Below are 14985 nucleotides of genomic sequence, written 5' to 3' on the forward strand. Positions count from 1 at the left end.
TAAAGTTTCACCTCACACCCTCCAAACTGGCAAAGATGGCAAAAGCTGAGAATAGTCAATCTGAAAGGCCTGTGGGAAGATAGACACACTAATGTATGGTTGTGTAGAAATGTGAATTAGTACAATTAATTAGGAATGCAATTCAGAATTATGCAAATAAAATGCTAACATGTCATACCCTCTGACTCAGAAATTCATATACCCCAAGGAGGTCATTGGTTTAAAAATATTTATATCAGCACTTTTTTGTGGTAGTAAAGTAGATGCCCATTAATTTTCGATTAGCTAAGCAAATTATGGCATATGGATTTAATGTAGTATTTTTTACTGTAAGAAAAAATGAATATGATGAATATAGAGAAACATGTAAAAGAAAATAGTGACAATAATAATAATATCCCCATTAAGTCCAGCACCAACATAGTGAGGTGCTGGGAGTGGGGGATGGGGCAATACCAGACTGCCTAAGGGGGTGGACTAGGGCAGCTACTGAGCAAGTCAATGCTTCTTTGACAATATCACTGAGGCCTGTCAGTGGTCTCTGTACTTCCAGCTTGGTCACTATAGGGAGACCCGGCCCCACACCCCACTCCCAGCTGAAAAAAAGGGAAGCTTTCTGATGAGTGTAGCCTTTTAATGGCAGCCTTAGAACTTCCTAGGCAGCCAGGTCTTGCATGAGCTTATGGTGGGGGGGTGGGGGGGGAGGGAGAGAAGGGAGGGGCCGTCCATCTGCGTCTTAAGGGCTCTATTCACCCAGAGCAAGATTGGCTCCTTCGGGGTTGTATCTCCTCTCCAGTCATCCATGTACAATTCATTGCTTTAGGTCTGTGCTGAGAGGCCAGAGAGGGGGCATTGGCCCAAGGCACTAATACAAGGATTTAAAACCAGATGTCACTGGAATTCCAAAATCTCAGCCTTTTGGTCAATTGGCTTTTACAAGGGGCTATTGATCCTAGATCATATGTTTTTCAAATTAAGGTTGGATCTTGAGTCTTTGTTTAAGAATGATGTCCTTGGTTGAGAGTAGCCCAAAGTAAAGGATATTCTAAAGAGAGGAAGAGGTTGCTCACATGAATGAATTTCTTAATACTTGTTCAAGTCTGGACTCAGGCAGAATACAGTGTAAATAAGGCAGTAAGAGCCTCGTGTTTGTGTAGATGCTGAAAAAGACACTTTAAAATAACACCTTTTAAAGCTGAAATGTTAAACAACTTAGCCTGTATTGCCATCGGGGTAAGGGACATCTCTTTATAAACAAATTAAAAGTAAAACCCCTTCATAGATCACCTTGAGGCAAAGTGATATTTAGGGCAGTGGTGTTAAATTGAAATAGAAATAGGGACCACCAAATTGTACATAAGGATTGCTATGGGGCTATATTGACTTAGAAAAACACATATTAACATTACCTATGTTTTATTGTATTTTTATTATTTTTATTAAATATTTCCAAATTACATTTGAATAGTTTCGGCCTCTTGGGAGTGTCAGGGAATTTAGCCTGTAGTCAGTGTTTTTGACTCCTCTGGTGTAGTGGACGGGGGTTGGACTTAGTGTCTGGAAGACTAGGGTTCATATCCTGCTTTTGGATACTTTCTAGCTGTGTGACTGTAGACAGGTCACTTAACCTTTCTGTGCCTCAGTAAAATGAAGGGATTGGACTTGGTGTCCTAGAAGGTCTCTTGTAGCTTTAATCACAAGCCGATCAATCCAATCATTCAGTTTGCATTGTGTCTTCTGCATTCAGTCTCTAGTATTGGGAATTATAAAGTAAGAGTTATCATTGTCCCTTAATGTCATTACAAGGGACTTTTTACTATACCATACAAACATGGAGGATGAAAAAGACCTCCAGGGGCATTGATTTGATTCTTCTATTTTGGATAAAATATCCCTTGAAACAGTTTTTAATATTTCAAAGATCTGTTCTCCTTGGATGCAGGTTGGGACCCATCTACAACTTGTTTATGGGTCTTTTGTGAACTGTGGTGGCTGACCTGTTTCTTGTATCTGACCTGATGATGAGCATCTCCAAGCTTACTCTGGGCAGATGACAGACCTATAGCCTACTGCTGAGCTGAGGCCCAAAGTCCTTCCAGTTTGGTAGTACCCTCCAGAGTTTGGGTCCCATTGGTATAACCTCAGAGAATACAGGTTTGACTTCATACCACTGTGAGGCATCAAAGGAGGATTCCAGTGACTGCTCCCTGAGCCACTGGTGTCTATTATTTAAAATCTCACAAAGGAGGATTGCTCATGTACAGTTTGACAATTTTTGTAGCCAAGGTCCAACCTGAATGTCTGAAAGCTGAATGACCTCTGGTACTATGCTTGTTGGAAATAGGGAATGGATATACATTGCATTCTGTGTAAAACTTCTTCTGGTTCTTGAAAGTGACTAGCCAAGTCCTACCTTCACTTTTGATTATTCACAGTTCAAAAAGCAAATGGCATCCAGGTCATTGAAACCTCTTAGGTTTAATTGGTGCTCATGGGATAACAAGATTTAGACCTGGAGGATATAAGCGAGGTCATCTAGTCCAGCCCCCTCATCATACTCTTTCAACCCAGATGTGCCCATTGGGAATTAGATTTGTTATTATTATACTATGGATGCATGTTTAGATGACAGAAACATGAAAGAAGTCTTAGTAATCATGTAGACCAACCTTTTTCTTGGAACTAGGTGGCACACTGGATAGAGTATGGGACTTGGAGTCAGGAAGACATAATTTTGAATCCTGTCTCAGCCTCTTATTAGCTGTGTGACTGGGGCAAGTCATCTCAGTTTCTCTATCTTTAAAATGGGGACAATAATAGTACCTATTTCCCAAGGTTATTGTGAGGATCAAATGAGATAAAATATGTAAAGCACTTTGCAGACTTTAAGAACGTTAAAAATATGGTGATGATGATGATGGTGGGGATGATGATGGTGATGATGATGGTGATGATGGTGGTGATGATGGTGATGATGGTGATGATGGTGGTGATGATGGTGATGGTGGTGATGATGATGATGGTGATGGTAGTGGTGATGGTGATGATGGTGATGGTGATGGTGATGATGATGATGTTGGAAACTGGAGCTCAGAGATGATTGTGTTAGCCCATACTAGCCAGCCAATGTGTTTATGTCAGTGGCTGATCTGAGCTAAATTCTTTCTCTTAGCCTAATGGTCAGAATAATAGCAAACCTCAGCGACAATTGCTTGGGCACCCTGTCCCACTCCTCACCTCCCCCCACCCCACATCACCATAATGTCAGCTTTCTAGGCCTCTAAACCACACTTTCTACCAGTGAACCTGATTCTTCCCCTCACCCAGAGGCAGGCAATAGAGCTGAGTGAGAAGAGCATCAGACTGGCAGCCTGTGGACTGTGATCTTTTGCTACTGTTGCTAACGAGATCTGTGAATTTTGGAAAGCTGCAAATTTCTCTGGGTCTCAGTTTCCTAATTTGTAAAGTGAGGAAGTTGGACTAGAGGATCTCTAGGTTCCTTTTTAGCTTAAAAGCCCATGACTGATTCTATGACCTGCACTCCTCTGAACTCCTTGTCTGAGCTACAGTTAAGTGGGAAATCCTTGTTTGCTCTGGAGGCTTTCCTCTTCCTCAGGTCCAGTTTCCTACAGAATTTATTAGAGAGGTCTCCACCCAAAGCCTTGATCCACTCCAGATCATGGGGTTTAGAGCTAGATGACACTTGAGACACTATGCACTTCGGTATATATCTTCCACGACTTTTTCTCATATGTACTCATCTTAGATTTTTAGATTTTTAATTTTCACAAGAAAAAAATAACCATAAACATAATTCCTTCAATGCTGAATGATCAAGTGACACCTTTTACATGAAGCCTTTCTAGTCTCCCCGGTTTCTAGTTCTTCCAACTCCCAAATTAATATGTTCATTTTTGCATAGATTTTATGTATGCTTAAATGTGTACATGTTGATTTCCTATAGAATGTAGGCTCTCTGAGGACAGTGATCATTCCATTTTTGTCTTTGTGTTGCCAGCATTATCGGCAAATAGTAGGCACTTACTAAATGTTTATGTATTGACCAATCGTTTTAAAGATTTGTGATGTTGTCATGGGAACTCTTTCTATCCTTTCAGATTCAAAACCCTGCAGGTTTCTTAGTAGATGGTCTTGATGAATGTCTATGTCCAAATCAGTTAGTGCTCATTGGGACTCTGTATCAGAATAGAACTTTCTAAAGGATAGAATGTGGGAAGGGATAGAGTAAATAATGTTAAATAACTCCCTCCTTCTTCCAAGGTAAAAACATGTAAATCTATGTAGGACAGGTGATGGAAGAAACAAGAATAGGAAAGGCAGGAACTGAAACTGTAAAGAAACCAGAAGTCTGTGCAACTAGGTGACAATGGAGAGAAGTTGTCACATGATCAAGATGCCTGTTTGGGGCCTCTTTTGCCAGGGAGCTGGTGCATGATAGATAAAACTAACCTTGTTGTTTGTCCTTTATTCTCAAAGAGGACCATGACATCAGGAAGATGATGCCATGACTTGATGATTTAAGTGAGGGAGGGCTGTGCAAGGTCACCAGCTTCACTTTCTTCTCCAGAGTCATCTGGGTCCAGTGGCAAGATGTAGATCAGGACTACTGGAGATGGCCCCATGACTAACTTTGAGTAGGAAATGGAAGTGCTAATCCTAGCTTTATCTTTCACTGCTCACCTTGATATGCTCCATGTTCTAGCTAAAGTGGTTGACTTGTCATTTTCCAAATATGTCCTAGACTTTTTTGCCTTTGAGTCTTTTGTTTTACTGTTCCCTGTGCATGGATTGCTCCACTCCCAGCCTCTGTTTGTTGAAATCTGTTGAAGATCTGATTAAATACTGCCTTTTCCATGAAGCCTTTGCCAATTTCCCTTTACTACACATCCAACACAGCCCTGCCCTCCTCCCCCAAGATGTGCTCAAAGGCATATATACACATACTCAAAAATGACTCTTCCTTGGTGGGAACTTATGTTATGTTATATATTTTTATGTCTTATGAATGGATTGTGTTTCATTTTGTACTTTATTTCTTTATTCACATATTTTATCTTACCTAGTAAGAAGAAGCTTGACATAGTAGGTAGAGAGACAATTTCCAAGCCAGGAAGATATGGTTTCAAGCTTCAAGCCTCTGACACATCCTGGCTGGGTGGTCCTGGGCAAATCACCTCACCTTTCTGTGTTCTAGCCAAGTTGACGACCTACCTTGGGAGAAAGATTTTCCTTGTCTGGATGTTCCTTATACTAGTGAAATCACAGGTTCAGTACCTGTCCTAGCTTGTCTTCTTGTCTTAACATCTTCAAGGGTAGGGACCATATCTAATTTGGATTTGCCTTTCCCTTGTTGTATATAGCATCTAGTTTCGTAGTTTGGTCTTGTTTTCATTGGATCTGTGATTTCATTGGTGTGAGGGATTCCAGGTGCAGAAACTCTCTCTACCAATGTAGTTCAACAAGGTCAGTAACTAATATTCTTAGAAAATTTCCTGAGGCATTGAGACGCTATGTGATGTGCCATTTGTCCACTGAAAGTATATGTCAGAGGAAGGATTCGAACCTAGGTCTTCCTGACTCCAAAGCTGGCCTTCTGCCCGCTATGCAACATGACTTTGCCATCCTGTTCCAGTTGCCTTCTCCTTCTATGCCAGAGATTTCCTTCTCCCATTGATGAGTTCTTCTCAGGACCTCCTTTTTGAGGAAGAGCCTAGATTTGCAATGATTCTCTCTCTAGACTTTGCCCCTTCCTCACTCTTATTTTCAGCTCCCTTTTATGTATTGTCTTCCCTCATTAGAATGTAACCTCCTTGAGGCAAGTAATGGTTTTTCCTTTTACTTCTATTTGTGCTCATTTTATATTGTGCTATATTTTATATTATATTATTACATTTCTTATATAATATACTTATATTATTATATTACTTACATAGTGCTTAACACAGTACTTGGAATATAGTAAATGCTTAATAAATGCTTGCTGACTTATCTGTACCTAGTAGGTACTTATTAAGTGTTTGGTGACTTGTAGAATCTTTAAAGAATAAATCCCAGGAGCAGTAGTGTTAGATTTCCCACTTTTTTTTTTTACCATTATAGGAAATGAAGGGGTGACCAAATCCTAAGGTAGAAAGGGACCCTAGCACATTTAACTTAAACAGCACTGCCAGATTTTTCAAGATTTTACAAGAGACAATGTGTGAATTTGGAAAGAGCAAGGCCAGGTAGCACATCTTGCTCCCTGCCCCACCTTCTCCTGCCTGGAGGCTGACAAGAGCACAAAGGTCCCTTTGAAGTCAACAGAAAATCCATGCTTCCATCAGCCTTCCGAAACAGGTCTCATATTCAAGGAGAGGTGCTATTTTTAAGTCAGGAGAGGAGGCATTGCTGTGGAGTAAAAGAAGCCTTTTAAGGTTCCATTGCTGCCTCTTAGAAGGAAATCCTTTCATGTTGAATCTATTGATACAAATTCAGTGCCCAGGTTTAAAACTATTTTTTCCCCCGATAGAAAAGCCTATTCAGTGTCTCCATTTTCTCCCATTCTTCATATACCACCAGCCTCTCAGGGAGAGTGACATGGAGGGTCAATAGCAGTCACTGGGCAGCCATTATGAGGTTGGAACTCTGCAACGACAATCAACTGTCAGGTGTCTCTGCTCAGGTTGCCAGTGCTCAATCAGGCCAGTTTCCCCTCCCATTTGACCCCCTGGTGCCAGGGAATGTGCTGATAGAGCATAGCTTTGTCATTTGAAAAAGAATGATGCTTCCCTCTGAGAGGCAGCACAGTATAGGCCCCACAGGGGTGAGGAACCTGAGGGCTTGAGGCTACATGTTGCCCTCTAGGTCCTCAAGTGAGGCCCTTTGACTGAATCCAAACTTCACAGAACAAATCCTCTTAATAAAAGGATTTGTTCTGTAAAACTTGGACTCAGCCTAAAGGCCACACCCAAGAACCTAGAGGGCCACATGTGGCCACAAGGCTGTAGTTTCCCCATCCCTATATCATAGGGCCTATAGCCCCAGACTTGAAGTCAGCAGAACATGGATTCAAGACCCAGATTTGACTGGCTATGTTATCATGGACAAACTGCTTTAGCTCTTAGTTCCCCAGGTAAATTCTCTGAGACCTGAAGTTGCAGAGAAGGTGCTGATCTGTATCAGTAGAAGAATTTTCCTCACCTGGGAGTTCTCCGTATTTATGAAATCACAGGTGGTCCAGTCCATATCTCTGAGGATCTCAAAGCATTTCATAGGCATTAAATGATTTATCGCACTTATCGCATGCAGTCTCAGGTAGTACAGGGCTGGCACCAGGGATGTGCTAGTAACTGATTCTTGGGGGAAAAATACAAATGACACATTTTAAAATTTAATCAATAACATTAACATTTTCCCATCGCTTTCCAAAGTCTAGGCAATCAAGAAAACAATAAATCAAGCCTTGATTCATAGTGTTTGCTGATTTCTGAGGTGTAAATGCTCACACTAAAAATTTAACAACCAGCTGCTCATAGCCAGTAGGAGCTGGCTCTAGCATATCCCTGACTGACTCTTAAGATTGGTTCTTTGTTATAGTCAAAGAAATCTACATATTATTAGGACTGCAAGACTTCATGGAAGTCATTGTAGCCAGAATACTTACCTCTTCCTGCCCTGCTTGCCCACTGGACCGATTAAAAGAGAAACCTGAGAACATGTATAGCACATAAGGGAATGAAGTCTCTGGATTGCAGAGTGGGCACAAGGTGCTATGTAGTGACAGCTGGGGTCACGTTATGATACTTCTAGGTGAAAGGCAGAGGAGTTTCCAATCCAAGACAAGAGTTACAGGATAGTGCTGAGAGACAAGGAGAGACTAAAACAGTACTTTTTTTTGGCCACACGCCTCATAAGCCAAATTTTTTTAGCATCCCTCAATGCATCTACTTAACACTAATAATAATATAAATAACTAGCATTTATATAATGCCTTAAAGTTTGCAAAGTACTTTACAAATAGTTTCTTGTTTTATCCTTACAACAACCCTGGGAAGGGGAGGCTGTTATTACTCCCCTCCTACAGAGGAGAAAACAAAGGCAGAAAGACGTTAAGTGATTTGCCCAGGACCACACAGCTAGTAAGTATCTGAAGCTAGATTTGAACTCTCCTTCCTCATTCCTGGTCCAGTGCTTTATTCACTGGACGACCTGGCTGCCTTCTTGCTCATAAGTTATGTACATATAGTACTATGTTAATCATGATATACATTACAAAATACAAAAAAATGGAAATTACAAAAGGATGAGATGGAGACATAATAGTATTTGATTTCAGAGTCAATAAGAAGCTGTTGGAATTTATTGAGTAGGGGAGTGGCATGGGCTGATCTGCAGTTTTGATAAATCGCTTAGTAGCTGTCTGGAGGATGAATCGGAGAGAGGAGAGACTTCTGGCAGAGAGGCCAATAGGGAGGCTATTGCAAGTAGTCCAGGTGGGAGGAGAAGAAGATCTGAATGAGGGTGGTGGTGAACTAGATGAGTGGAGAGAGGGGGACAGATTCAAAAGACAAGAAATGACAAGGTTTGATATGATACCAAAGTTGGGAACCTGGGGGACTCTAAGGATGGTGCTATCCTGGATAGTAATAGGGACGTTTGGAAGAAGAATTACTTTCGAGGGAAAGGTCACTGTCCTTGAGTATAGGACACCCCCTCCAAGGGACTTGTGCCACAGAGCACAAGAACTGATTGGGGGTGTGTGTGTGTGTGTGTGTTTTCCCAATGTTACCTGAGAAACCATGGTTATGTTATGACTGCCCTGAGGGACCCAGGAAGCTTACACAGTGGGGGTGGATACCGAGGGTGGAGGGTAAGCACAGGTTCGATTGTGCTGGAGATAAGCCTCATGATTGGCTAGAGTGGGTAAAGTATTCGATGCATTTTCCCATTCTCTGATCACATACGTCTTTGGGGATCAGATCATGATATCAACCTTGGAGATCATTGGGCTAAAAGGGAAAGTGTAAGAATAATGGTGGGTTTAGGGAGTACACAGACCCCCAAAGGGAAAGATGAGAGAGCACTAAAGTAGCCTCCCATTCTGTGATAACAGGAATGTCCCATTCAATAATTTGCTATTATCTGAAATTGCAGGACTATGCCTTTTCTTGGGTGAAGAGAAATGAAGCTCACCAAAGAGATGCTATAACTACTTCCTTGCTAAAGAAACTCAGAGACATAGCCCTTCTCAATCCTTTATTGGTTTTTATGTGGTTAATGTTTCTGTTAGCCTCACTGCTTGCAGAGGTTCTGAGAGACCACTGAATATAAGACAGATTCTCACATTCTCTTGTATAACCCTGGGTAGGGCAATAGGAGTCATAGAGATTATTATCAGAGAAAGGATCTTAAGACTGAGCCTGATCTGCCTGTTAAAGTTTAGGGTCTGACACAAAGAAGTAATTCATCCATGGTTTGGAGCTAGAGTGTGAGTGTTGGATCAAGAGCTCAGCCAGAACTATGGGTTCTGTCTTCCAGAGCAAAGTAGTATCCCTACCATTAAAATATGCTGATGCTTTTTGCAAGGTCAAAGCTAAAGAGAAGCCAATTATTTGGAGGCAGGTTGCCCCAGGGATTTAGCCACAGATGGTGAATCAGGAAACCACATGTGATTTCTTCCAGTTTTGCTACTACCATGTGACTTTGATCCAGTGAGTTACCTCTGGGAACCTCGGTTCCCCTCTTTGATGAGGAGGGTAGGAATGGCTTATTTGTCAAAGGGCATACACACGGGTCCTTTGGTGATAGGCACCTTCTTGACAGATCTCTCCTCTTGTCTACTCCCCACCTCTTCTAGAACCGTGATTAAACTAATTCTGCCATTACCCCTGGAAGGATGCCAAATCCATTCGCCTGTGGTCCCAGTTAACATCTCCGTAACTTTCCTAACCAAAGTATCCCTCCCTTTATATGCTGTCTCGATCTCTCTATTAGAATGAAAGCTTCTTGGAGGCAAGAACTGTCTTTGCTTTTGTATTGTGCTTCCAGTAATCAGCAAAGGGTTGGAGCATAGTAAGCACTTAATAAATGCTTTTTCATTCATTTATTACAAGTCAGCTAAACATTTGATGACACTGTCGAGTGACAGACAGATGCAAGACTTTTACTCTATTGAATTAGAAACATTATTTTTCTGGCGATAAAGCATATATATTGAGAGGCATCATAGAGGGGTGTGGAGGAACAAACTTTGGACTTGGAGCCAGAAGATCTGGGTTTGAGTCCTGACTCCCACTTCCTAGTCCTGTGACCTTAAGTAATTTAAATTCCAGGAATCTCAGTTTCCTCATTTGTAAAATGGATCTAATGATCCATACACATCTTTTCTGTATTAAATAAGATGTGTGAAAATGCATTTCAAACCATAAAGTCCCTTATGAGTGTAAGTTATATAAGGCTATTAACATAATAGGTGCTGGGATATTTCTTCCTTCTCCTTCCTTCTCTCATTTCAGTGAGTTGGGAGAGAAAAAAAAGTAACTGCCTGTAGGCATACATGGTGATCAGTGAATTCTTAACTACTGGAGGCTGGGGAAAAAAAAGAAAGAAGGAAAAGAGAAAGCCAGGGAGAGGGAAGTCCAGACAACTGGGGAGAGGACAAAGACAATGGAAGATTTCCCCTTCTTTTCCATTATGGGAGATAGCGCCAAATGATAGAACCTAGAGACACATTCTTGTCTGACTGTGTGGATGTCAGACCTGGTGAGAACACTGATGAGAACCTGTCAGGAAGCTGGAAGGAGTGAGAGGATTCTCTCTTCCTTCCCCACCCCTCTCCGCACTTCCTACTGTCAGGCATAGGATTTTTTTTTGGGGGGGGGAAGCTTTCCTCAGCCTTTAAATGAGTGCTTTATAAAGTGCTTTATAAATACCTAGTGGCCATGTGGTGCAGGAGATGGAGGGCTGACCTTGTAGTCAGGAAGACTTGGGCTCGTGTTGCGTCCCTGAGCAAGTAGCCCTGCATGGGTGGGGAGGCTGCCTCATTAGGAACCTTCTGCCTTGATGAAATAGCAGGTCCTGACTGGAACAAAAAATGCTTTCTTAACACAAACTTTGCCCTAAGTTTTTTTTTTTTTTGGTAGGAACTAGGAGCCAAGAAAATCCTTCAAGGTGTTACTGTATATCCCCATGTATAAGACACACCTTAATTTTGGGGCACACAATTTGAAAAAAAATGTATTCCATAAAGTTATTGAACTCAAGTTTTATTCATCTGCTCATAGCTTTCAGGCATCTTTTGGGCAAGGCTTATGCATGTACGCATGCTTAGTCCATTCCGTTTCATGGACCTGAAGCACCAATTGTGTCCTCCTTTGAAATCGGTGACTTCTTTTTCATCAGCAATTCTTCTTGCCTTGTGCTGAACCATATTTGTGGACACAGGAATTCCAATTGCCCTTTGCTCTTCAATCCATATCTTCAATTCCCTCTCTAAATCAGACCATTTTGCTGACTTGCCTCTCATGGCCTTCTTCTGCCATGAAGTTTTCAGTAGGGTTTCTTCTTCCCGTAGCCAGTCTCAGATTGTTTTCTCGGTTGGAGGAGGACCAAACTTACGTTCAGCAGCACGATTTCCATTCACTTTTGCAAACTGGATCACTTTTAACTTGAATTCAGCACTGTACAAAAATCTTTTCTGAGCGATTTCTGGGCAGAACACGGCAAAACATAACCTAATATACCGGTAACAAATGTGAAACAAGGAGCGCAAAGACAAGTGTGGAAAAAGCGGGAAATGCAAGTAAAAAAATCTACAACTACTGTATAAGATGCACCCAGTTTTTAGACCCTAAATTTTTCGAAAAGAGTGGGTCTTATACATGGGGAAATATGGTACTTGCAACTAGATGACTTGCACTCGGGAAGACCTGAATTCAAACCCTGCCTCAGACACTTACTAGCTGTATGCTCCACTTGGCCTCAGTTTCTCTATCTGTAAAATGAGGACAATAGCACCTACCTGCCAGGGTATCATGGCAATAACATGAGATACTATATGTAAAGTGCTTTGCAAACCTTAAAGCATTGTATTAATAATTTGGGGCAGCCAGGTGGTGCAGTGGGTGGAGTGCTGTGCCTGGAGTCAGGAAGACTCATCTTCATGAGTTCGAATCTGGCCTCAGACACTTACTAGCTGTGTGACCCTGGCCAAGTCACTTAACCCTGTTGGCCTCAGTTTCTTCGTCTGTAAAATGAGCTGGAGAAGGAAATTGCAAACTACTTCAGTATCTTTGCCAAGAAAATGGCAAATGGGGCCACGAATTGTTGAACAAGACTGGAAATGACTGAATAACAATTTGAATGCATATTATTTTTCATATTCTGACAATCTCTCATACAAATGTTCTACTTGCATCTAGATTGTTTTCTACTTGAATTGTATCTTCATCTAACTTTGGTGGCTCAGCCTGCTGGCTGAATCCTTATCTAATCAGAAGCAGTATTGTTGGTGGAGAGGTCTTGTTTTCTACTGGCTCTTTTTGAATGAAGTTTCCCAGGTACGATTTGAGGGTTGGTTATACAGAGTTTCAAATTCTTTTTCTTTCAGAATAACCCAAGAAAGGAGGATAGTGATTTTCATTTTAAGGTCCAGCAAACAGGCACAGAGAAATCAAGGAACTAACTTGGGGTCATGCTGCAAATCCACAGGAGAGATGGGCTGGGAAGAGCCAGGTCTTCAAGCTTGACCCCAGAGAAGAGATTAAAAAGATGCATCTGTCTTCCTCCTTTGCAGAGGGGAGGGAGGACAGTGGGCATGAAAGATTTCATTTAGTGTCAGATTCAGGTGAAGTATTGGTTAGTTTTGCTGAACTGCTTTGTCTTTCTCTGTTCTTTTATAGTGTTTATTAGATGACTTGCTTAGTAAGGGAGAGGAAAGGGATATATTCAGAAATGAATGTTATGTAAAAACAAAAGGTATAAATAAAATTTTTATAAAGAAAAAAGGATGAAAAAACCCCCATGCCAGGTCTTGCTCTCTAGGCTGGTTCTCTGCTAGACCATGGGATGCTCTTTTGCAGGTCTTCCTTCTTTAGGGGGTTGGGGCCAGACAAGGGAGAAAGAAGTGTGGGAGGGGAGAGACAGAAGCAGCTGTGATGTATTAGAGGAAGGGGTGATGGAGGAGACCTGGCACCACCCCAAGCTGATCTATATCAATTGCTCCGCGCCAGCTCAGGTGAGGCTTCTGCCTTCTGCTGCTTGCCAGGCTACTCTTTCAGTGGGCAAGAATTCACTTGCAGCTGCAACAACCAGTTTTTTCTGTCCTGAAGTCTATCCTCATTAACCAAATCCCATAGACACAAGTGCAATATACCATCATTAGTTACTGTGGCAATCCAAGGGCCTTATTCATGCCCAAGAGACTTTGAGTGGGCACTTCTAGCAGCCCCATGACTCCTACTGTGCTTAGGGATCATAATGCCCTCAGAGCAGGTGTGGGTGGTTGGGCAGGCTTCTTAGAATTTCTGCAGCTGAAGGGTGGGAGGGAGAACTTCCAGGTATCTGGGCTGTAGCAAGACAGACATGGAAGAGGGGAGAGAAGGTGATAAGCAAACAGCCTCAGGATGTAGAGGTAAGCCAATAAGATTTTAGGAGTGAAAAGAATCTACTTCATGCAGTCTGAAATATGACTGCTGTGATGATCCATAAATGTGTATTTTGGTCAGAGTGTTCCCCTAAGAGACAGCAATTCTAGCAGACCCTGGGAGCTACCTCTGTGCTCATTCCCCTCTATTGCCACGTTGTACCATGGCTCCTTTTAAATATTTCAGGTTACCTGGGGGATTGAGAAGAAAGGAAATGGTCAAATTGGGGAGAAGCAATTCACTTTAGGCCCAAAGGTGGTTGAAGAGAAGGGTGGATTCAAAGGCAGCTTAGGTGAAATGGTAGAGAAAAGCAATTAATTGCCTTTGGACACATCTGCCCAACACTCTGACAGATTTGGACCAGAAGCTGTGCCTTGGCCTCCTCTCTATTACTGGGGCTTTCTGCATTATTTTGGCATGTCCCATCTTGCATCAAAGATGGCAGCCCTTCTCAGCATCCCCATAGAGGACATCTTTGGAATAGCATAGCATTGAATTCCCAGAACCCTCAGAATGTTAGAACAGGAAGAGACGAGAAAGACCATCTAATCCAGCCTTTAGATTTAACTGATGAGGAAACTGAGGCACAGACAGAAATGATTTATCCTTCTGTCCTAACCCATCTCTTCCTCCATTCTCCCCTCCCCCATTTATCTGGGACTTAAGGTCGGAGAGGTAGACTACTGATCTAACATTTCTGATTTTTTTTACATTGGAATCACCAAAATACCCAAACTAAAAATTACTGTCTCTGCCCCTCCTTTCCTTACAAATCAGATATAGTAAATCCATACAGATTAAAATCTTTATTTTAAAAAATTCAATCCAGTTGGGGTGGGCTGGGGTGGTAGAAGCCATTCAGGTGGATGGAGAGCCAGCCAGTACTTTACCCAACATGGCAGCCCTGAAGCTGGAAGTTCTCGGAGGCCCAGAATTTTGTGTTGCATCATTTAAAGGTGGATGAGCAGAATCTGGGACAGCAGCTGCAGTGCCAGTCAGGTGATCCTGCTTTGAGCTGGCAGCCTTGAGTTTTGAGGAACGGGTGACAATGGCAATCACACGCAGTTGGAAAGGAAAACCCAAACGTGTTCAGAAAGCTGCAGCTGGCGCTGGCTCAGCGGTGGCACAGCTTCCTTCATCAGGCAGTTCATCTGGAGGCTAATAGCCTAGGCCACAAGGGATGGGCCCAGCCAGGGAAGCTGGTGTGTGATCTCCGCATGCTCCCCCTCCAGCAAGAAGATGAGATTTCCCTTACAACCTCCTTCCTATCGTTCTACTCAGCAGTCTCCTGATGCAACTTCAACCTTTCTTTCTTCAAGCTATTTCTTCCCTGGTGGTTGGG

The sequence above is a fragment of the Trichosurus vulpecula genome, chromosome 4, assembly GCF_011100635.1.
Source record: "Trichosurus vulpecula isolate mTriVul1 chromosome 4, mTriVul1.pri, whole genome shotgun sequence".
Lineage (NCBI taxonomy): Eukaryota > Metazoa > Chordata > Mammalia > Diprotodontia > Phalangeridae > Trichosurus > Trichosurus vulpecula.